Source organism: Rhinolophus sinicus, linkage group LG02 (assembly GCF_036562045.2).
Source record: "Rhinolophus sinicus isolate RSC01 linkage group LG02, ASM3656204v1, whole genome shotgun sequence".
NCBI classification, from domain to species: Eukaryota; Metazoa; Chordata; class Mammalia; order Chiroptera; family Rhinolophidae; genus Rhinolophus; species Rhinolophus sinicus.
In genome coordinates, this window is record NC_133752.1 from 30,321,121 (window position 1) to 30,344,994 (window position 23,874).

General features: G+C 40.0%; 1 protein-coding gene across 8 annotated transcripts in view; it reads right to left on the reverse strand.

The window, feature by feature from the left end:
- The window catches only part of SGMS2 (sphingomyelin synthase 2), a 153,853-nt gene that overhangs the window by 57,825 nt on the left and 72,154 nt on the right, over positions 1 to 23,874 (reverse strand). The window contains exon 2 of one of the 8 annotated variants that reach the window (XM_074322690.1): positions 7,905 to 8,145. The exons of 6 other annotated variants lie outside the window; for them this stretch is intronic. The gene's annotated coding sequence lies outside the window, so the exon portion shown is untranslated. Of the gene's footprint in view, positions 1 to 7,904; positions 8,146 to 17,422; positions 17,588 to 23,874 lie in introns of all 8 variants that reach the window. One more of the 8 variants, XM_074322688.1, reaches the window with a different exon arrangement.

The following is a 23,874-nucleotide window of genomic DNA, read 5'->3' on the forward strand; positions in this document are numbered from 1 at the left end:
GTTAGCCTCTCTTGGTAAATATAGCATAATTATATAGTTCATAAAATTAAAATAAAATGTACATATTTGCTATGATTATTATTCTTGGTCAAATAAAATCCTCTCTTTGAAAATAAAAATCAAACTAGAAGTAAAAATGAAACTAGACATGGATAAATATGAATTAAGATAGAAACAAATTTGGGTGGTGGGTGTTAGAAAGAGGGCTTTCAGAGCGAGTTCAGCTCTGGTCAGGGAGAGAGGACATTTGTTGGGAGGCAGCGTAACTCAAGATATACATAAGTATTATAATCAAAACTGCAAGGATCCTGTGGTAGCTACACCTCAGCAGGTTAAAAGAATGAGCAGACTAGCTATACCTGAGTAATTTGTCCAGAGCTAAACTTGTGCTAATACTCTAGCTCTTGCTTTGTCTCCTTCAGATTCCCAGCCATTCAAGTCTCTTGGTTCTGTAATCCGTTACCTCAATTTTTTATTTTTCTCTCTCCTACTCTTTTGTTGTCCTTGTCTTAAGATTTCTGAGATTGCTTACTCTAGCCTCCTCACTAGTTATCAGCAGTTTGCTTCTCCTGTGAGAAACTTGTTTTTGAAAATGAGTAATTTGTACTTACTTTAACTCTTCTATAGTTTACCTGGTTTACCTTGCGCGTCATTACCCATCTCAGACATCCTCATACAACATTCTTTCTGAGCAATCTCAAAGCCTATTACATATTGGCATATTCACCTAATCCTGTTTCACAAAGCATCGTCTTCCAAGGTCTTCTTCTAATCTTAGAGGAAGGGGGATATTCAGAGACCAGAATGAGAGTCAAGAAAGTAAACTCTCCAAAGAGCTATTTGGTGTCCAAGTAAAGGAATCATGAAAGTCCTAAGAATAACTGGAAAAGGAGAAGAAAGAAGGAAGTGAAATGAGGCACATGCTAATAGAGGTTTGTGCACTTGAACCTTGAGCGAAACAAAGGAAGGTGAAGCAAAGCGCCCAGACGCCTGGGGTGAGGAACACATCTGGGGGTGAGGGGCCAGAGGTGAGCAGCGAGATATGAACTAGAGGCCCAGCCGGTAGTACCGGAGGCGTCATTCAGGCCCCAATGGGCTGTCACAAAATGGATGGGCATGTTACATGACCATATAAATAAGTCAGCTGCCTGCTTTTACCTTGAGCTTCTAAGTCATGCGTGCTCAGAGGCTATACCTCAGGATACGGGAAAGAAAAGTTTAAGGAGTAAACATTATGAATGCCATTGTTCATAGCCATGCTCCTCGTTGCTTGCTTTCAGAGTACAATCCTAAAGGGCCATTCTGATCTCAAAATATGGCATCTTTAAGAGAAGGATGAGGTTCAGCAGATGGAGAAAGAACCCCGAGGTCTCCCCCACCTCCCTAAAGTGCCTAAAGCACACTATCGGGAAAAGTAAAGAATAATTCTTACTCACCCTTGCAGAAAGGTTTACAGATAGTAAATAATCCATTTTCCATCACATTTCTGAACAAACAAAAATGTGTAAAGGAAATGCAAACTTGTGTACTCTCTCTAGTGAGGATAACACACATTCATTTTCCACTTTACATGATACTTTAGTTAAACTGTAATAATGTATTACTTGGTGGGTCACTCTAACCAAAGCAGTGGGAAATGTGATGAAAACAAGACGTAAAGGAGCTTTCTGGGGGGAAAGAACATGGGCAAAAAATATTTTATTACAATCAGGAAATCTGGTTTTAATCTGGATTCTGATATTACTAATCGTGATCTTTAAAAAGTCACTTTAACAGATCAAGCAGGCGGAAAATCCGTAAGGACTTAGTTGAACTCAACAACACAATCAATCAACTGAATCTAATTGACACCTACAGTCTACTTCATCCAATAACAGCAGAATACACATTCTTCTCAAGCTTACAAGAAAAATCACCAAGGTAGACCACATTACGTGCCAGAAAACACACCTTAATGAATTTAAAAGAATGGAAACTAGAGAATGTCCTCTCAGACCACAATAAAATTAAACCAGAAACATATAATAGAAAGATAAGATGGAAAAATGCCAAAATACTTCGTAGATTAAACACACTTCTACTTAACACATGGGTCAATAATCTCAAGAGAAATTTAAAAATATTTTGAACTAAATAAAAATGAAAACACAACTTATTAAAATTTATGAATATAATAAAAGCAGTGCTTGACGGAAATTTATAGCAGTGAATTCAGCACCCATTCATGATAAAAAAAAAACCCTCAATCAACTAGAAAGAGGGGGTCACTGCCTCAAGTTGATAAAAAATATCTACAAACAATGTATAGCTATTACCATACATAATGTGAAGAAGCTCAAAGCTTTACCACTAAGATCAGGAACAAGGCAAGGATGCTCCCTCTCTCCACTGTCCTTTAACATGAAACTGAAAATCCTGGCTAATGCTGTAAGAAAAGGAAATAAAAGGTATACAGATTGGAAAGGAAAAAATAAAACTGTCTTTGTTCATAGACAACATAATCATCTATGTAGAAATTCTGAAAGAACTGACCCAAAAAAGTCCTCTCAGAACTAATAAGAAATGATAGCCAGGTTGCAGGATCCAAGGTTAATATACAAAAGTCAATCACTTTTCTACAAACTAGCAATGAACAAGTGGAATTTGAAATTTAAAACACAATACCACTTACATTAGCAGCCTCCCAAATGAAATGCTTACGTATAAATCTAACTATATACATAACTATATGTGTATATCTAAAAACTACATATGTATATAGTCATATATATAGTCTGCATGAAGAAAACTACAAGACTCTGATGAAAGATATCAAAAACAAGAAAAATCCTAAACTAAATAAATGGAGAGACATTCCGTGCTCACAGATAGGAAGACTCAATATTGTCAAGATGTCAGTTATTCCTCACTTGAACCAAAGATCAATGCAATCCCAATCAAAATCCCACCAGGTTATTTGGTAGATATTGACAAACGATTCCAAAGTTTATATGGAGAGGCAAAATAACTCCAAGAGTCAACTCAATTTTGAAAAGTCAGAAGACTGACACTACCTGGCATCAAGACTTACTATAATATACAGCTACAGTAATCAGGACAGTCTAATATTGGTGAAAGAATAGACAAGTCAATGGGACGGAAGAGGGCCCAGAAATGGACCCACATAAATAAAGTCAACTGATCTTTGACAAAGGAGCCACAAATATACCTTGGAGCAAAGATAGTTTTTTCAGTAAGTGGAACTGGAAAAACTGGTTATCCACATGCAATAAACATAAATCTAGACAGACTTACACACTTCACAAAAATTAACTCAAAATGGATCATACCTCTAAATGTAAACTACAAAACTATTAAAGCCCTAGAAGATAACATAGGAGAAAACTAATTGACCTTGGGTATGAAGGTGAGTTTTAAGATATAACACTAAAAGTATGATCCAAGAAAGAAATAATTGATAAGTTGAACTTCACTAAAATTAAAAACTTGTACTCTATATTAAAAACTTGTACTCTATATTAAAAACTTGTACTCTATAAAAGGCGATCTCAAGAGAATGAAAAGACAAGCAACAGACTGGGAGAAAATATTTGCAAAATACACATCTGATAAAGGACTATGGTCCAAAATATATAAAAAACTCTTAAAACTCAACAATAGGAAACCAAACAACCCAATTAAGAAATGGGGAAAAGACCTAAACAGACCTCACCAAAGAAGACATACAGATGGCAAACAGGCATGTGAAAAGATGCTTCACATCGTGTGTCACAGGGCAATGCAAATTAAAACAACAATGAGATACCAGTATACCGGTTAGGAGGGCCAAAATCTGAAACACTGACACCACAAAATGCTGGTGAGGATGTGGAGCAACAGGAACTCTCATTTGTCGCTGGTGGGAATGCAAACTGATACAGCCACTTTGGGAGACAGTGTGTCAGTTTCTTACAAAACTAAACATGCTTTTACCATATGATCCAGCAATCATGCTCTTTGGTATTAAACTCCAAAGGAGTTTAAACCATGTCCACAGAAATACCTACACATAGATGTTTACAGCAGGTTTGTTCCTAATTGTCAAAATTTGGAGGCAGCCAAGATGTCCTTCAATAGGGAACTGATAAACGAAATGAACTGTGATATATTACACAATCGAATATTATTCAGTGATAAAAAGAAATGAGCTATCTCAAGCCACGAAAAGATACGATGGAACTTTAAATGTAAACGGCTAAGTAAAAGAAGCCAATCTGAAAAGGCTACATACCATATGATATCAACTATCTGGCATTCTAGAAAAGACAAAACTACAGACAGTAAAAAAAAAAAACTAAAAAAAAAACCAAACAAAAAAAAACCACAGTGGTTGCCAGGTGTTGGCAGCGGGGAAGGGAAGGATGAATAGGTGAAGAACCGGGGATTTTTCAGGGTGGTGAAACTGTTCTGTATGATACTGCAATGGTGGCTATATGTCATACATTTGCCAAAACCCACAGAATGTACAACAGAGTGAACCCTAATGTAAACTAAGGAATTTAGTTAATAGTAATGTATTAGTATTGACTCATCAATTGTAGCAAATGTTCCACACTAATGCAAGCTGGTGACAATAGAGGAAGCTGGGGGAGGAAGCGGCATGGCGTACGGGAACTCTATCCTTTCTGCTCACTTTTTCTGTAAACCTAAAACTGCTCCAAAAAAATAAAGCCTATGAGTTTACCAAAAAAGTCCTTCTCAGAATTACCTATTAGAAACTCATTCATAGTTGAGAGTGCAATGATTTTTTTAAAAATAAGAAACACTCCAAATATTGTCATTTAAGCTGTAAAGCAGCACTCGAATATTAATGGCAAAACAGCGCTCAGTTATGTCGTTTAAGAACAAGACATTTGCTCCAGCACAATCACTGGTCTAAAGCTGCCTTATAATTCAAAAGCACTTAAACCTTCTAAGTGTAGAGAGCATTCTAAACACTGCTGAATGCCGATGAAACAACAACTGTGGTCAAGGCAGCACTCCAGTTTGTGGTATAACATGCTTAGATCTGTAACTGTATCATTGCCCCCACAGGTTTTCATATTCTACATATTCATTCCAACAAACATGAAGGCTATGTTTTGTATACCAAAATGGCAGGGCCCACCTTCTCCCTGCTGAAATTAAAGGCTTCATTCAGCGAGCAGCAAAAGCACATATAGGGAGGGGGCTTAGCACAAATCTGCAGTGTGCCATTTGCAAAATAGTACCCTGATGAAACTACGCCTAAGACTTGCTTTGCTTCCAAAATGACATCTTTAGGACATGCCTTAAGAACCTTTTCATAGGCAAGGTCTCACTTTAAAGGAGCCCCATAAGTGAAGAGTTCCCAAGCTGCGTGCCTCAAGGAACCTTGCTACCAAGAGCCTTTCTATCAGCTAAGAAGATGCAAATTTCTGTCTTATCTGCCAATAAGACAGAAATTTGACTACAGAAATAACGGCCAGGTCCCAAAACATATTTTTTCTGCCATGTGCAATATTCTATGTAAGTTTTATACTGTGAATTTAAAGGAAAACATCTCAATTTCAAACAGCCTTCTTAAGGCTTCTGTGAATTACATCCACAGTTTATAATTGCTCCTGGAACCTGGTTGGTCGCCCTGAATGCCTTTTGCAAAGTAGCACCCTACTGCACAGTAATTTCGCTCTTCAGTCCTAACCCAAAGGGACTGGGACCTTTGAGCCTTTCCGGTGAAAACACCCTTAGAATGGAGGCGGGCCGTAAGGATGCTGGACCTCGAGCTCCGCCTCCAGTTTCTCCTTGTAGTCACACCCTCAGCTTATTCTGGTTTGTACTGACAACTGTGTCCAAGGCAATGCACAGCTGACACCACACTACTTCCCTTTCCAGACACACTATTTAGAAACGATCAGTAACACTTTTCCATTTATAAACAAACAGTTAATAACATAGCTGGCTAATCAAGTGCTTGTGCAAATGGGGCAAAAAGAACAGAAATCAAATTTAGGGACTAATACCGTATATTATCTTTATTTTGTCTTTTCTACTAAATCATTTAGAAAGAACTTTTATAAATTTCATCCTTCTGGCTGTTTCAGAATTTTCCTGCTCCTTGCTCACCTACCGAAGCTAACTGAGTTGTCAAGAAGGAAAACAAAACAACAAAAAATAAAGATTAGAAGAGGGGAGTTTATAGGCTTACATTACACCAGTGGCTTAAGAATCTTGAAAGAAAATTTAAGATCTACAGGCTTAGTGACTAGTGGTGGATGAAGAAACAATAAAAGGAAGCAATCACTGCAAAATTTGTTAAGTCTGTTTGATAGACTGAGCCTACCTCCCAAATTCTTAGGGGCACGACCAGAAAGTACAAGACAGATCATTAAGACAGGTACACCTTACTCCAATTTCCATGTCTGTTTGCCAGATAACTAGAACTAGCTTCAGCTAAGTTTCTCTATCTCATGCACATTACACACAAGACGGATACACAAAGATCCAGAATAGTACTGCTTCCTGCACAGAATTTCAAATATATTCCTCTATTCCTCCCAACCTAAAATATATGACATGAATTATCCTTAATAAACCCATGTCTTTTAGACATGTATAATCTCAAACTGTTTTTTAAAACTTCTATTTATTTTAAGTGTTTTTCCAGGACCCATCAGCCCCAAGTCAAGTAGTTGTTTCAATCTAGTTGTGAAGGGCGCAGCTCACAGTGGCCCATGTGGGGATCGAACCGGCAACCTTGGTGTTATGAGCACCGCACTCTAACCAACTGAGCCAATTGACCGCCCCTAATCTCAACCTTTAATGAAAAAGAATCTCAGTGATAAGGAACAGTTATATCATCCTCTTAATTTCCTGCTCTTAAAAGTTACTAGTATTCTGTAACTTTAGTTCACTTTTCTTCTCGATTCCTATAAAGTTTTTGTAGACAAATGTGCTGCCTCTAAAACACAGAAGCAATTGTTAATCATATTTTTCCTTTTTAATCACTTGTTATGACTGCCCTCGTGTTTCAGAAAAGTATGGGAAGAGTCTGCCAAATTAGTCTTCCTAAGATTGCAACTTTGTACAAATCCAAATCTTTCAGGCTACAGAGGAAAACCTGAACTCCTCCTCCTGCCAATCACCATCTTCCTGAATCTGGTCGTTACCAAGACTGTCCCTGGAAATGACACCAAGTGGATTAAAGAGTGATTAATCCTGACTTTCCTAGGAATCAGTTTCTTCATCTATATATAAAATTAGACTAACTAGACCATTTAAGGATTTTTCATTCTCTACTTCCAATATTTTTATTCCACCCCTCCCAACTTCATAGAAGATTTTTTTTTTAAAGTGCCATGGTAAGTAGCATCTGCTATTACTGTTGTCCCTACTAGAGATGGTCTAAGCCTCAAGGAACTTAAACTCCAGTTGAAGATCCAAGGATATTATATTAAACCCAATAAAAGCCTATTTATGACCGCCCCAAAATAAGCCCCACAGACAACAACTGATAGAGTGTGCATTCTCAATGGTGAAAATTGGCGCCTTTAGAGTGAAAACAATGGTTTGTGGTCCTCCAAAGGGCATTAAAATTTCACAGGGGTGACGGAGTCGTTAGGAGAAACTTGTCTAAAAAGACAATAACAACAACAACAACAACAACAACAACAACAAAAAGGTTAAGAAACACTGATAGAGGAATCCCTAGGGAGCTTTATACAGAGGGTGCCAAAAAAAGTATATACATTTTAAGAAAGGAAAAAAACCATTAAAATTGTAATATTCAATATATACCGATCACAAAAGATGAATACAAGTCATGAGTATACATTTTTTTGGCACCCTTGGTATTTGCTACGAATTGGCTAAATTACTCTGAACAAATTACTTAACCTGAGTCTCACCTTGATGTACCACCAACATTCCAGGGCTGGATTCCAACTGTATCTTCTCACCCTTCACGTCTCCAGTTTAATGTTCCTCCCTCAAAGGGACCCTTTCCTGAGCACTCACGTACGTCTCCCCTCTCGTTCTCTCAGCACTGCTGATCCACTTTCACAGTTTGTAGTTCTGTCCTTGCTTCCTTGTTTTAATTGGATGGCAGGCTCCATGAGGGGAGGGACCACGTCTGTTGGTTTACTCAGCCTGGCACAAAATAGGTACTCGCAGGTTCTTGCCAAGTCCTTCCCCTTCTCCAACTTTTATTCCCCCAACATATTAAAGGGTGTATCAGGACCCTTTTCTAGAGGTGAACCCCAGAGATGGTCTCCAGTACTGGCAATTCACTAACTCTTACTTTCTTTTAAAACCCCTGCAAGGATTCCCTTGGCCCCAGAGCATAACCTGCCAGAGAATTTCCCCCAAACCTTTGATGAATTATGAAAAATTGAGTGTGATTTTTAGAGTTTTTACCATAATAAACTTATTAAGGGGAATGGCTTGGGGAAGGAATGTGCATATTTTTTTAAATGCAAGGTTGAATATCAAAATGGCCTATTTTACTCTCCAAGATGTCCAAGATTTAAAAGATCGGTCCTTTCTTATTCCAGTGGCTGTTTCAGGGACATGATTAACTGAACTGCTGATAGAGAGGTGAGGCAAGTGGAACAGTCAAGGGCATGTACCCATTCCATATGCTGGGGGCAGAAAACTAATGTGAACGAGAGCTGAGCAAGTAAGTACATTAGATAGAGGGAAAGCAAACTTGAGATATGGGAGTCATTTCAAACCAGAACGGGTAACATTTGGACATTATTATCCCCCTGAAAACAGCTTCTGCCCAGTTACGAGGAGCCCGGTCAGGCACTATTATAGTGAAATGAATTTTAGTGAAAATATAACATGAGGAGACATGCTTACAACTAATCTATGTATATATATGTATAAATATATGTATACACACACACACACACACACACATATATATGTCTTTCTATAGTGTCGAGACATTTGGCAAGTTTTAAACTATAAGTTTAGCTGGAAAAGGAAAAAAGCATATACACGTATGTGTATGTACATGCATGTATATAATTCACATATATCCATATATATCTATATATAAAAATAATGTGGATTAAAACAAAATATACTCCATTCCCTAAGTTTTCCATTAAGTGTGGTCTTAAATTAGGGTGACCATATAATTTGACATCCTAACCAGGTCAGTTTTGATAGTGAAAGAGAGCCTTACTAATAATTATACCCGGACAACAGGTATACACGGGACTATCCTGAGAAAACCAGGACACATAACCACCTTAATTATAACAAAGCCCATGGAAAAAACTGCAAGATTTCAGGAAATAAAAGTCAGATGAACAATATTAAAATGTATGCATCCTTTAGTAAAGTTTTAAAATCAAAGGTTTTAAGAAATGAATTTTAAATGATGAAGTCCACAAAAGATTTTGTCCCTATGAGGCAACATCTTATTACACAAAGGATATAGATTAAAGAATAGTAAATTATTAAAACATGGAATTAATCTCTAATAGGACCAGAAGCTTAAATCAATATTTTCTTTAATTGAGAAAAACAATCTTTTCTAAAAACATAAGCCAACCCCATATAGACATTTCTGCACCAGTCTCTAGTACCACTTAGTTATTTTTGTTACTAGGAAACATTTGCACAAAAACAACATTTATATCCTCCTCTTGCTTCTCTTCTTCCACCTAAAGGAATAACTTCCATTATTAGCAATACACTTAATATCTCCACAGCAACTAGTATAATTGGGGTATTACCACAGGAGGATAATGCAGTGGAAAACAAAGCGATAGCAGTGTAGAAAAAAGAAACAAAAACACAACACTTCCACAGCTTTGGTGGGAAAATAACAACCAAGGGGAAAAAAAAGAAAAACTTGCCAAAACTTTGAGGTTGCTACGGTCAGTTGCTACTGTAAGATACTTAAGTGTGCAACAACGCAAATAAAAGTTTCAAAAATGGTGACATGCATGGAATAACTGCATCAACTTCACCAGAAGAACAGAGGTGTGGAAGGGATGAGGTTTCTGAAATAGAGAAGCAATTTCTATAAGTTTCCATCTGTGGCTCCCAAGAAGGTTCAGGGTCTCAGAAGAGAGGCCTGAAGCTAAGACTAGGGTTAGGTGAACGTTCCGAATCAATCACTGGCAACTGTGGAGTGGTAGGGAGTGGGGAGGAGGAAGGAGGGATGAGGAAGGCGGGGCGATCCTGGGCCAAAGACATCCCCAGCCCAGGCAGGGCAATGGCTCAGAAGGCAGAGGGCCACAGACTGAAAATCAGGACAATTGGGCTCTTCATTGGCCTCTGCCTGACGCAACACAGGGGTAAATGCTCAATACAAGCAAAAAAAAGTCATATTTGACAATACTCAACTCATTAATTCAGGAAACATGCATTGAGTGTCTATATCATGCTAGGAAATATCCTCGCACCCCCGCCCCCACCCCCCAAAAAAAAAAAAAAAGTACAAATTTTGCCCTCAAGGAGATCAGTCTAGAACAGGGGTGTCCAAACTTTTTTCAACGTTTTTCACCAAGGGCCATTTGCGGTAAAATACACAAACAGCCAGGCCACTCACTCGAGGTGAAGTACGTATTGCCTCACCTGGTTTATTTAAGTAAACTAAGTATATTTTTGGAATTTGCTGCAGGCCAATTAACAATGGCTCATGGGCCGCAGTTGGCCCACGAGCCGCAGTTTGGACACCCCTGGTCTAGAAGGAACATAATTTCAACAGAAAATCATATTACAATATGGTAGTCTTGTGACAGAGAAAGGCCTAAGTACTCTGGAACAAAGAGGGGACACCTAGCCCACAGGGGTGAAGTGGAGAAGGGAGAGAGTGAGGAACGCTCCAGACGGGATGCTGGAGGTCAATTCATTTGTGCTTTTAATGCTCCTCTAAAAATGACTCAAGATCACCAGCTAAAGGAACCCTCCCTGTTGCAAAACCCAACAAACGCTGTGTCCTCATCTTATTCAACTCCGCAAGCACTTACAACAGAACGGATTACTCCATCCTGCTTTAAACACGTGCTTCTGCTGGCATCTTCTGGTTCCCCTCCTACCTCCCTGGTTACTCCATGGTCTCCCACTTGATCTAGTAACGCTATTATTCCTCAGAGCCTGCTCTCCCTCCCTCTTCTCTGCCTACAGAATCTCCCTCGGTGATTCCAGATTTCTCGTAAGTGTATATGCCACTTCTATGCTGAGACATCTCTGGCCTGGATCTTGTCCCTGAATGTAGGTCTCCCAGTCACTGTGGGCCATTGACCTCTATCTCCGTTAGGATGATTAATAGGCAACTCAAATTAACCAATGGCCAAAACAGAACTCTATGCCCTGCAACCCCGTCACCCACCAAAATGCTAGGAGTCCTGTCTGATTTCTCCCACTCACTCATGTCACCCATCCAAACGTATTCATAAATCTTCTTGATTCTATCTCCAAACCTCTTAAATCAATGCAATACTGCCACTCTACACCAGGCCACGTCACTTGTCATATAGAATGCTGTCAATAGCTTCATAACTCATCTCCTTGCCTCGACTCTGCCCCTTTCTAGTCCACTCTGTGCAGCAGCCAGAAAGATGTTACAAATGGAAATCAGATCATGTCCCTCTCCTTGGATCAGTTCACGATGTCTTCTCATTGCATTTGAAAGGAGACTCATGCACCTCACAAAGCCTGCAGGCCCTATGCCACATGGTCTTGCCATCTTAGCTCTGACTACTCTCTCCTGCCCAGACACTGCAGCCAGACTGGCCTCTCTCCCTTTCCTTGTGTAACCAGGCACTTGCCCTCCCCAGGCAGATGCACACGCTGTTCCCTCTGCTGGCTCCTTCTTATCCTTCACACCTCAGTGCAAGACTGACCTCTTCCAACAAATCTTTCCTGACGGTGCTAGAAGAGCAGGTTTCCCCAGTCACTCACTGTTGTGTCACCATGTTTCTTTTAAAGAAGTCCAAATCTGCACTTGTCTTGTTTATTGGTTTTACTCACTTACCATCTGCTCAACATCCCTTTCCAACACCTTTTCCCTCTCAACACAGAAACTCAAACAATCTCCATGAGGGTAGACACCTTAGCTACTGTTCACTGAATCCCCAGGATCAAGAAGAATGTCCAGCACATAGCAAGTGCTTGAAAAACTGGGGTGACTGAATCAATCAATTTCAGAAGGAATTAAGGAGGGCTTGGACTCTGTTTCAGCCATCTATGTAGTGCAGGTATTTGATCAATATGTTTAGAAATCCAAAGCAACCCATCGTGAGAACAGTGGCTTGCCCAGTGGCTGGGGGATTTTTTGCTATAAAATCCTCTGCTATGAAATCCTTCCTGTGCATTTAGTTATTTCTGCCCCCCCATAGAATTGCACTATTCCCTTCCTTCCTCTCTTCCCTTCTCTCCCTCTCTCTCATATTGTGCCTGTGTCTTCTTACATCCTACTCGTATCTGTTCCTGGCAGACTGATATTTGATATCAAGTAATGATTTCTCTGATCTAGGTTTTACAGTGGCCTTGCTTCCCAATTTGTCACAATAAGCAAGTGAACAAGAGCAAACAGTACGCATATGAACAGGCAAGGTTGAGGGAAGGTGGTAATGGATAAACAGGTAGACAGTGAGGTGACAGGAGTTACAGGTATGAGGCACTGGCCTGAGACAAAGTCAGACGATGCACACATCCTGCTGTATCAAAACTCACAAAGGCATCCGATTGCCATCTTTCCTACATGCATGAATCTAATATTCTAAATACTTCATGGATAGGCCCAGACACACCTCCAGGCATCGGAATTCAGAAATTTACGTGACAGATAACCTTAGATGTTTCTCTGTACCACTCAGCCTGTTCCCTCATTCTAGCAAAAGGCACCGGAACCAGTTTTCTCTGTTGCTCACTAAGGCAACTCCATGATATAATTCTGTTTTTAAATATAACAGACCAAAGTCATTGGACTATTAGGGGATTATCCTCAGATTCATGCAGGGTACTGTTCCTTAAGTATAAGGCTGGTCCGAGCTGCATGGTATGGTAGCTGCTAGCCACACATGGCTATTGGGCACTTGAAATGTGGCCAGTCCAAGCTTGAGATGCGCTGTAAATGCAGAATACACACCAGATTTTGAAGCCATAGGAAAAAATATAAAAATTTTTATACTGATTGTAATTGCTATTAGGTATGATAACATGTTGATATATTGAGTTAAATGTTTTTAAAATGAATGTCACCTGTTTCTTTTTACTTTTTGTAATGTGGCTGTTGGAAAACTCAAATTATTTATGTGGCTATCATATGTGGCTCCCTTTATGTTTCCATTAGACGGCACTGGGTTCTTAGGGCTTGGGGTAGGTCAGCAACGGGTCCAGGGTCTGGGCTTTGCAAGCTCAGAAACTATTTCATCAGTTCACCCAGGAGAGATAAGCTCTGGTGCTCTGATTTGTACTAACAAAAGACGCAACATGGATCTATTAATTCATCAATGATGGGTGGGAGAGAAAGACTAGTGAGGAAGTTACTCGGCCACCTCCACGGCCAAGTAACCTCTGCTATGGAGGTTCTGGCAGGGAAAATCAAGCTACTAATCAAGAATTGCTTGATGAGGATAAAATGTAAGCAACTGAGTCAGGGAGTCCTGTGGAGCGCTACACCCATAGAGCCCTGTCTTGAGAACTTTCTAGACAAGAGAAGTGAGGAGGTAGAAAAATCTCCTGTGAGAGCATTTTGGAACATAGACCAAAATTTCCTTCACTCACATCATTTGAGTTCTTTCTAAACCTTCACATTTATAAGAGGAAATTGACTGTATATGACTGTATGTATGTATATGATGTATGTGTAGATATGTATATATATATGTGTATATATATACATATTTACGTAGTTTCCCCTAAACTAACAAAGTGACTCCAGATCTAAAAAGGGTATATTGAAAAGAATTACAAATAGGAAAATATCTTATCTCATGGTTTTAAGAGTTTCTCATAGTTTTATATTTCTACACAAGATAGTCCCTTCCCCCCTAGAAACTGTTATACATATATTTACACCATTCAGCTAATTCTCCATCATATTTCCTTAAAATTATAAAAAGAAATCCTACATTATCCATTATTTCATTTCTCAAGACAGGAAGAGTCCCAAGATTACATTTCTTACACTGGTGTTCTTTCTACATTGTACAATTGGGAGACACTTAACTGAAGGAAGTTGTCTCCAAATCACAATGTAAGACTGTTATTGGAAGATTTCTTAAGGAAGAAAACTTTAACCATGACGATAATTCTTGTTATTTTTAATTTCAGTAATTGACACTTCCATTCCAAGATGTCACCTACTCTGGGGGCCTATAGCACTCAAGGTACTTACTACAGATGATCCAATGAATGATACCACCATTTATTTGTTTAAGTCATTACAATTTGGGAAGCCCTTGTATAGATGTGCCATTGCTTTCAGAGAATTCATAATAATGTTGCTAGGCAAGCAGAGCAAACAAAAGATTTAAAAAAAAAAATGTAAAGGGAATGTGAAGTCAAAACTCATGTGATAATCTCCACCACCATCACGGCCACCACATTTGAGCTACCATTTTATCGCAAATAAATGCAAGGGTATGGTGACCACTATCTGGGATGCAGAACCACATTTCTGTTAGGCAACTCTAATGAAAAAGGCCTGAGGTGGCTCGACTGGCTCCAGAATCAATAAGACTTTTGCTGAAACCTTGGTAATGTCATGTTAAATGTTTGCTAGTTACAGAAATGTATAGAATTATCAAAAGTGTACTCCCACAGCCTCAAAGTGGTTACTTTTACATGTAAAATAAAACAGCTCTCAAAATGTAAACACTTGCTATGCCTGACGTGTCCATAACAATATATCATGAAATTAGGGAGCCCTTTCCCAGGGCTAGCATAAGAAACAAATCAAAACATAGATCCTTCTAGTACCTCTGTATTTGCTTCCTATTGCTGCTATAATAAGTTACTACAAATCTAGTGGTTTAAAACAACACAAATTTATTTTCTCACTGTCTTGGAGGCCAGAGTAAAAAATTGGTCTCACTGGGCTAAAATCAAAGTGTCAGCAGGGTTGCATTCTTTTTTGGAGGTCCTAGGAGTCCTGTTTCCTTGTCTTTTCCAGCTTCTAGAGACCGTGCATTCCTTGGCTTATGGCCCCCCTTCATCTTCAAAGCCAACAATGGCTGCTCAAGTCTTTCTAATAAAGCCGACTAACTGTCTGGTTCTTTTTTTTCACTTATAGTTGATCTTTGGTTCTCATTCTTCTGCTCCCCTTTTCCATTTATAAGGGCCCTGTGATTACATTGGGTCACCCAGATATCCCAGGATAATCTCCACACCTTGACATCAGCTGATTAGCAAACTTAATTCCATCTGCAACCTTAATTACCCTTTACCGTGTAAAATAACAGATTCACAGGTTCTGGGAATTAAGATGTGAATAACTTTGGGGGGTGAGGGGGCATTATTTTGGCCTACCACTGTCTTCAACAGTAATTAGAAAACAGCCAAATAAACCTCACAGGTACAAGCTACTCTCCTCAAATAATGATAGTTAACTATTTTAATTTACAGTAGGTGGAAGCCTATTGTAATAAAGATGGTTAGTAAGAACAGCAGGCCTGAGACTGCAGCTCTTGTTGCTGAGCTGAGTGTGATCATGTGATGGGAGCACGCGTGGCTCCTTTCCCAGATTCCCAACCAGGCCTGATAGAAAGAACACTCAGAGCCTTTCGAGAGAAATGTTTGACAATACCATATTGAAAACTGAGTGTCAACAGCTTTCAGTAACGATAATGAAATATATGACCTAGTTGTACTCCTCCACATGGTAACTCGTAAGGAGTTGATATGGATGTTTGGACAGGTGTGACTTTTCCTTTGATAAAACTGCAAGTGTGAGGACACAAATGTGGCCCAAACTGGGAGACACATGCCAGATTCCATGACGGTGCAGTGGTTAGACTCCACAGCCAAACTGTCTGCTTTAGAACCTAATTCTGCTGTGAGACCTGAGCCAAGTGACTTAATCTCTCTGTGTTTCAAATTGGGACCCTAAAATGGGTATAATATCTGCCTCACTGTGATTTAGGAGTAGTAAGTCACTAACAGTTCTAAAGGCTCAAAATAAATCTTGGCACAAAGTGAGCGCTATAAACATTTGTTAAATTAAATTTTAAATGTTCCTGCTTGCTGATTATAACATGCCAATCAAGCTATATTCCAAGGAAATGTACTTCTTAGCACTAACTAATCCATCATAGAGGATATATTATATAGACACACATACATATGTGTATGCATATATATATATAGAATATATATGTAATTTTATATATATATATATATATATATATATATGTATATCTATAATTTCACAGAAACAATGCCATTTGTTGCTATTAAAGTTTGGTAGTAACTATGGGGGGGTAATAACTAGATGCTTAAGCAACTCACGATCAAATGCAAACCTCAGAAAACAGCAGCAGCTGTGTTAAATAGTCTTAGGGCCTCCTAAAGAAAGACACACAACACTCGGGAGGACAGTAGGGTTTGTGATTCTTAATGGCCCCCGCCTTTTCTGGGACACTGGTGTTCATGGTACAATACCCCTCAGAAGGCTGCGCTCCGTAAGGGACAGTAGCAGTTGTACTGCACTAACGCTCCCAGCATCTGCTGAGAGCCGGCATATTGTGATTGCAGCTTTGAAAGCTTTTCCGCATTCACAGCTGATGTTATAAACTTCTTATGAAAGTTCTTGAATTCAATGGCAGTGTACAATCAACTTCAGTATTTTTATTTTAACCCTGAAGGAAAGGAGGAGGGGAGGTGTAGGGACGGAGTCCCAGAGAGCAGTTTCCAGGCTCTCAACCAGTTAGCCATTGGCTACTGATATAATTGCTGTGGCTAAGCTAGCAAGCGCTGACTGCAGCTAGCAAGGGCGGTTGGCCGAAAAGCAGACTGCGGATTGCAGATCGTGTGGCTCCTGCTTCCTGTGTCTCCAACCCAGCCACCAGCGAGACCATAGTGGTATGACTCCCCTACCTATGGATCTGTGGGTGTTCCTTTTTGGCCTCATCATATCCTGCATTCTTGTGTGGGGAGCGGGAACTGAGTCCTGCATTATAGGAGGATGAGGGGTAGGGTCCAGACCCTACCAGTACAGGCAAGATGTGACAAATGGCTATTCTATTACAAGAGAAACAAGCCACCTTAATGAGAAATAACAATTAGATTTTTCAGGAATAGCATTGAACCCTTTGTTGTAAAAATTAGAGGTACAAGCTCATATGCAAAAAATAATAATAATAATAATAACAATAGCTGAGCCACTCAGTATTTACTGCGAACCAGGCATTATTCTCAATATTCTACACACATAAAGTTATATAATTCATATGGTCACCTTATGAAGTAAATACAACTTTATTTCCATTTTACAGCCAGGAAATAGAGGTTTGTCTGAGGACGCTGCTCAAGGTCACTAGTGGTGAGTGGCGGGAGTGTTGGGACTCGAGTCCATGCTGGCGGAAGCCAGTGGGCCTTTGTCTTTCCGGCATTACTTCATGACCTTAAAGAAGCATAGACCAGAGAAACATTCCAGGAGATGGGGTGATAGACATATAGTCCCGTATCAAAATACCTCCCAACAAAATTGCCATATCTCCAAGACGAGTGGAGAGATTATGGAAAGCCATAAAGGATCTTGGGCTGCTCATTGGGCAAGAGAATCAGCTGGCTCTGGCGTCACATCCCTCCCTGCTCCACCTCCTACCCGCACGGCAGCCTTGAGTACACTAAGCTTTCTAGATTGGTTCTACCTCCACAATAGAGATAACACAATTTCTATTTTGCAGAGCTGCCCAAAGATGAACAGAGCATTTCATTTGCTCTTCACTAGCACCTATTTCAGAGCATCTATCATTACTTAACCATCACATTTTACCACACTACCTCCAGCTCTGTATATGAGGCTTGGAGAAGCACTTGAGCATTTGGCATCTGTTTGGACCCTCTGTTTCAAAGGCTTACCTTCACTTCCAACTCCTGCTGCCATCTTTTCATGAAAGGTCTCTACTTCTTTTTGGAGATGGGCTGCTATCCCTGCATGGTCACTTAACAATTAGTTAAGTGGTCCATGACCCAAAACCACTTACTCTTTCTTTGACCCTCCTCCCTACCCCTAAATTAAAAAAATGCATTCCTCCACATTTTCTCTAGGTGTTAAATCAGACAACATAATTAAAGGAATTCTCAGGTAAGGAAAAGTATCCTTAACCCATCGAGGTGGGGTGTGTGTTAAGAGGCGGCTTCTCAGAATGACTCTCGGCAGAGCAGCTGAGAGATGCCTGACACACATTTTCACCCTTACCACCCCCTCCAGGATCATACAATATGACCCCAGTTCCAACAGGAGAAGCCAGCTCCCAGCAGGCCTTGAGAGGACATACTCCCCTCCAGGAACACAGAATCTGCCTTTAGCAGTGTCCCATCTTTCTTTCTGCAGTTCTTTTTCTACCTCCAGGGCTGCCCCTCCTGTCAGTCCCTCCCAATTTGTGGAAAAGCTTTTTACAAGTTTAATTCTTATGTATTTTGCATTTCTAATCATCTCAATGAAAGAGGTGATTGCTTATTCCCTGATTTTATAAACCTGATGTGTCCAGTTTCATGGTTTCAATTGGATAGTGATTTGCCTTTATTCAGAGTCTCCTGGAGCACTGTCTTGGTGTAGGCAAGTACGCCGGGGAAACTGAGAATTGAGGATGCCTACGGTGGGTATTTCAGCTCCTGCTCAATTTTGTCTGAGGCTGGTCTTGACATCTGGGCATCTCTTTCCACAGTGGAAATGTATCACTACACAGGAGTCTCAGCACAGGCACTACCAGGCAGAGAAGTGGAACACACCTGAGGGCCCTTCTTTCACTTGACCTGACTTTTGGTAGCTAGCTATCTTTTCTACCTCTTGGGCCATGAATTTGTTACCTTTCATCTCCTTTCATTTCCCTCTGCTTTAACAATTTTAGTATGTGGTTTTACTTAGTCTTTTTTAATAGTATAAAGGGGTATACTGAAACAAAAGTTGTACAATAAGACATTCAATCCAGTCAATACTTCTTCAAAAAAACCAAAAATCTAAGAATGTGCACAAGTTTGGTGTGAAAGTTTTAAGTGACACTATCAAACGAAGACACAAAATTGTAAGGTTGAATTTTGAACTGTAAGCAAATAATCAAATGAGGGTTTGGCAGTAGGAAAAAAAACCAACCAGCAAATAATTTTTTTTTTTAATTATTTTACCGTGTTTCCTCGAAAATAAGACCTAGCCAGACAATCAGCAATGCATCTTTTAGAGCAAAAATTAATATAAGACCTGGTTTTATATTATGTTAGATAAGACCTGGTCTCATATTATAGTAAAATAGGAACAGGTGTTGTAGTAATTTTTGCTCCAAGAGACGCATTCGAGCTGATTGTCCAGCTAGGTCTTATTTTCGGGGAAACAGGGTATTTACACTTTAATTATATTAACTATTTCTTTAAATTCTGTTTTGAATTACAAGTCATTATTAGAAATTAATAAATTGATGTGAGCTGGGTTTCTATATAAAGAGACTGAATTGAATACCACTCATCCTTTATCAAATCCATAAGGATAAAGTAACTAACTAGCATTAGAGGTGAAAAAATAAACCCAAGTGAAAATTTTGACTCAGGGTAGTGAAGAGGGTATGATATTACAGTAAAACATGAGTGTTTAAATGTTTAAATGAAGATACGCTTTATACCCATAATGAAAATTAGCTAATAGAAATTTCTTGAACTTTCATTACATCAACCAAAAATGTCTTATCACTGATACGCTTTTCAAGAGGTCAAACAAAAAGGTGTAAGGTTTTTTTAAAAGGTGACCTACTTACAATTGATGGAACTTATTTTAAACCTGCTTAATGCAATATCTGAAAAACTTAACTTGCCTATCTTACTGAGTACTAAAGAAGCAAACTGTAGAATTTCTTTTAGAGCACGGCTTGGTAAAATTAGCATTGCTCCATTCTGCTATCCTTCCCATGGTGGAAATTAGCTGTAGGGCTAATAACAATACAAACATAAATAATAGTTCTTTAAGAGCCTGTGTGTTCCATTTTTATCAGATCAATCCCTTGTGTGGTGAGCTAGACCTATTGTGAAGCTCCACAGAGAATGTTGACCCTATTGCTGAACTCATGAGGAACATTAAAGGAACATAGAAATTAAAACTCTTAAATTTTAAAGAGAAAGGAGAAAGTGTTCTAACTCTGAATAGGTAAAAAAAAAGGCAGCTGAATTAAACATTATAATTCACTTTTTAAAATGCATAATGACTAAAATAATCATGGATGTGCACAGAGATATACCATAGCTAGAAAGATATTTAAGGCAGAGTTGCTTAAAATAGTGAAAACTGGAAACTAAATGTCCAACAACAGGGGATCGGTTAAGTTGAGCTGCAAACATATAATAAAAAATTATAAATGATGATGTACGAGTATGTTAGTGATATAAAGATGTCCATATTTGGAAAAAAAGAGAATACACCCAGTTTTGTAGAGAATAACCTTCTAGCTGTGCAACTTCAGGAAAATGACTTAATTTCTCTATATCAGTTTTCTCCTCAAAAATGAGATAATCATAGTGCATTCCTCAAGGGGCTAGAGTGAGGATCACAGGAGATTGTATGTATAAAACAATAGGCAGATTGCCTGGCAAATAGTAAGCTCAATACATGCATGTTAGCTCTTTGCGTTATTTTTTCAGAGAGTGAAAAAGAAAGTGAGGATATGGTGTTAAGTGATTTTCTGGGTGGCAGCTGATTTGTTTAGACTTTTAAACTTCTATAAGTATCATACTATATATAACATGGGAATTGTCAATAAATTGTTATATTCAACATAGTAATTCTCTTTAAAATCTACCATCGTGCTTTGCTCACAATAAATAAATCTAGGTTGAGCTGAATTTACTCTTCAGAGTTTATTTAAACAAGTTTGCCCTGGAACATTTAAAATTATTTAACTTAATGGCTAAATTTGTTTATAACATTTTTATTGGGTAAATGTCATGCAGACACTCAGCTCCTGCTCCCCACACAAGAACGCAGGATATGGTGAGGCAAAAAGGAACACCAACAACGCCATAGATAGGGGAGTCATACCACTATATTCTCGCTGGTGGCTGGGTTGGAGACACAGGAAGCAGGAGCCACACGATCTGCAATCTGCGCTCTGCTTCTCTGCCAACCAACCAACCAACCCACCAACCAACCAACTAACCAACCAACCAATCCACGCTTGCTAGCGTAGCCACAGCAGTTATATTAGTGGCTAATGGCTAACTGGTCACAGCTGATAGCCATCTACTACCTGAGCCAGTATCTTTCCACATGAGGCCGAGAGCCTGGAAACTGCTCTCAGGGACTCTGTCCCCACACTCCACCCCTCTAGGGTCTTGCCTCACAATCTATGCGTCAAGCGTCTTCCACCAGGGGCCCTACGTGAGGAACCTGGAGGTGGATGCAATATACTGGGCACCACCAGTCTCTCTGGGCACAGCCAGGGTTCTCAGGGTACCGTGCTGGAACAACAGTGGCTCACAGCCAAGGTTTTTACATATTCTCGACAGCGGCCAGTCGAGACACAGGAAGTAAACATCCACCTGTACCCCAACAAGGGGTCTTCCTGCACCACAATCTCACTGGCGGCCGGGCGAGACACAGGAAGCAAATATCCCCCAGTTCCACTACACGGTGGTACGTTCCCAAGCAAACAGTCAAGCGGTCCATCAAATCAGGAATGGAAGGCAATTCCCCATAGTCCAGTCATTCGCCAGGGCTGTGCGTTGGCCTCACAATGTGTGCCCTTTCTGCAGGGCGAGGGCTCCAAGTCCTCCAAGTCCTGGGGGTAAGGAACAACCTTGACCTCACCTGCATCCGCCACTGAGGACTCAGCAAGCGTTTCCTCCTGGGACCACAAGTGCCGCATCTGGGCCGCACCAGTAAGCACCTCCCAGCCCACATGGCCGCAACGACCTTCGCTTTCTCCAGCCTATGCTGGTTGGAGAACCGTCCACGTCTTTCCACCCTCCACGGGGGTCCAACTCCTGAGAACAGTGGCCACCGGGCACCACACACTGTGTGGGGGCTACATGTTCTCCTGCCCAGAGTCAGACATCATTCCTACCCGGCCAGAACCCTGCTCGCTGTGCCATGTGTCATGCAGGGACTCAGCTCCTGCTCCCCACACAAGAACGCAGGACACGATGAGGCCAAAAAGGAACACCAACAGAGCCATGGATGGGGGTTCATACCACTATATTCTCACTGGTGGCTGGGTTGGAGATACAGAAAGCAGGCTCCACACGAAGTGCAATCCACTGTCTGATTCTCTGCCAACCAACCAACCCCCTAGCATAGCCACAGCAGTTATATCAGTGGCTAATGGCCAACTAGTCACCGCTGATGGCTATCTACTACCCGAACCAGCACCTTTCCACGTGAGGTCGAGAGCCTGGAAACTGCTCTCCTGGCTCTGTCCCCACAGGAAAGCAAGGCATACTTACATTGTTCAGCCACATAAGAATTTCAGAACCCCAATTCAAGACCCATTAGACTGCCACTATGTAGATCTACATCATCAGTGGGAGAAAGTCTAAAGTAGCCTAATCCTTTCTTGTTTCCTCCCAACTCCCCACCCTTCTCTGCCTTTTGGACTCTTTTTTTCTTTTCCTTTCCATAATCAAAGGCTCTCTCTGCAGGACTGTAAGTCTCAGGGGCAGTAACAGTCTCCTTCATCCTAGCGCTGGCAGTACATGCTCACTAAAGGTTCACCAACTGAATGAAGGATATGAACATCTGACAGTAGTTCAGAATATAGGCTTCAACTCCCCCACAAGAAAACTGGCTACAGGTAGGGAAGCTACTCTTTAGTCTGCAATTCTCTAGAAGTCTCAGTAATTGTTCCTTTTTGAAAAAAGAAAACAAACATCGTACGTCAAAGTCTCACTTCTTTAAAAAGTTCTCTTATATTCCATTGCCTATTTGAATTGATGTAAGATTATTTCTATTTTTCCCTATATTTTGTTTAAAGTCCCACAAGAATCCCAGAGAATTTAAGTAACTTGTTCACAGTAACACATCTACCGTGTGTTTCCCCGAAAATAAGACCTAGCTGGACAATCAGCTCTAATGCGTCTTTTGGAGCAAAAATTAATATAAGACCGGGTCTTATATTAGATAAGACCCGGTCTCATATTATAGTAAAATAAGACTGGGTCTTATATTAATTTTTGCTCCAAAAGACGCATTAGAGCTGATTGTCCGGCTAGGTCTTATTTTCGGGGAAACACAGGAGTAAGTCACTACCCAGACAGTCTCAGGTTTTCTGAAGGCCGGTGACCAAGACCTCTCTATAATGGTGCTGTGGAGACAAAAAAACCTCCCATGACGTTTGACCCTAAAGATTGTAGATATGGTAAGAACAAATGTTTTCAATAACACCTGAGCAAATGCTTAGGCTTCTTACAAATCTTTCCCAGCGCTTTTATGAGATTCCCGGAGAAAAGAAACTGAGGACAGGAGGCAGCAACACAAAGTATCAAAGCGTTTCCCTCCAGTTTCATAAGTCAACCAGTTTTACTTAAAAACGAAACTAAAGAAACCAAATTAAATATTAACTCATAAAACAACGCTTCAATCCTAAGACTGTAGTTAAGACTATCATCAAAGAGCTATAAAAAGGGAATTTTGAACAGCTTATTTTTTTAAAAGAAAAAAATGTTAAAGGTAAAGTTAAAGCGTTTCCTACTCATCTCAGCCTTCCTCTA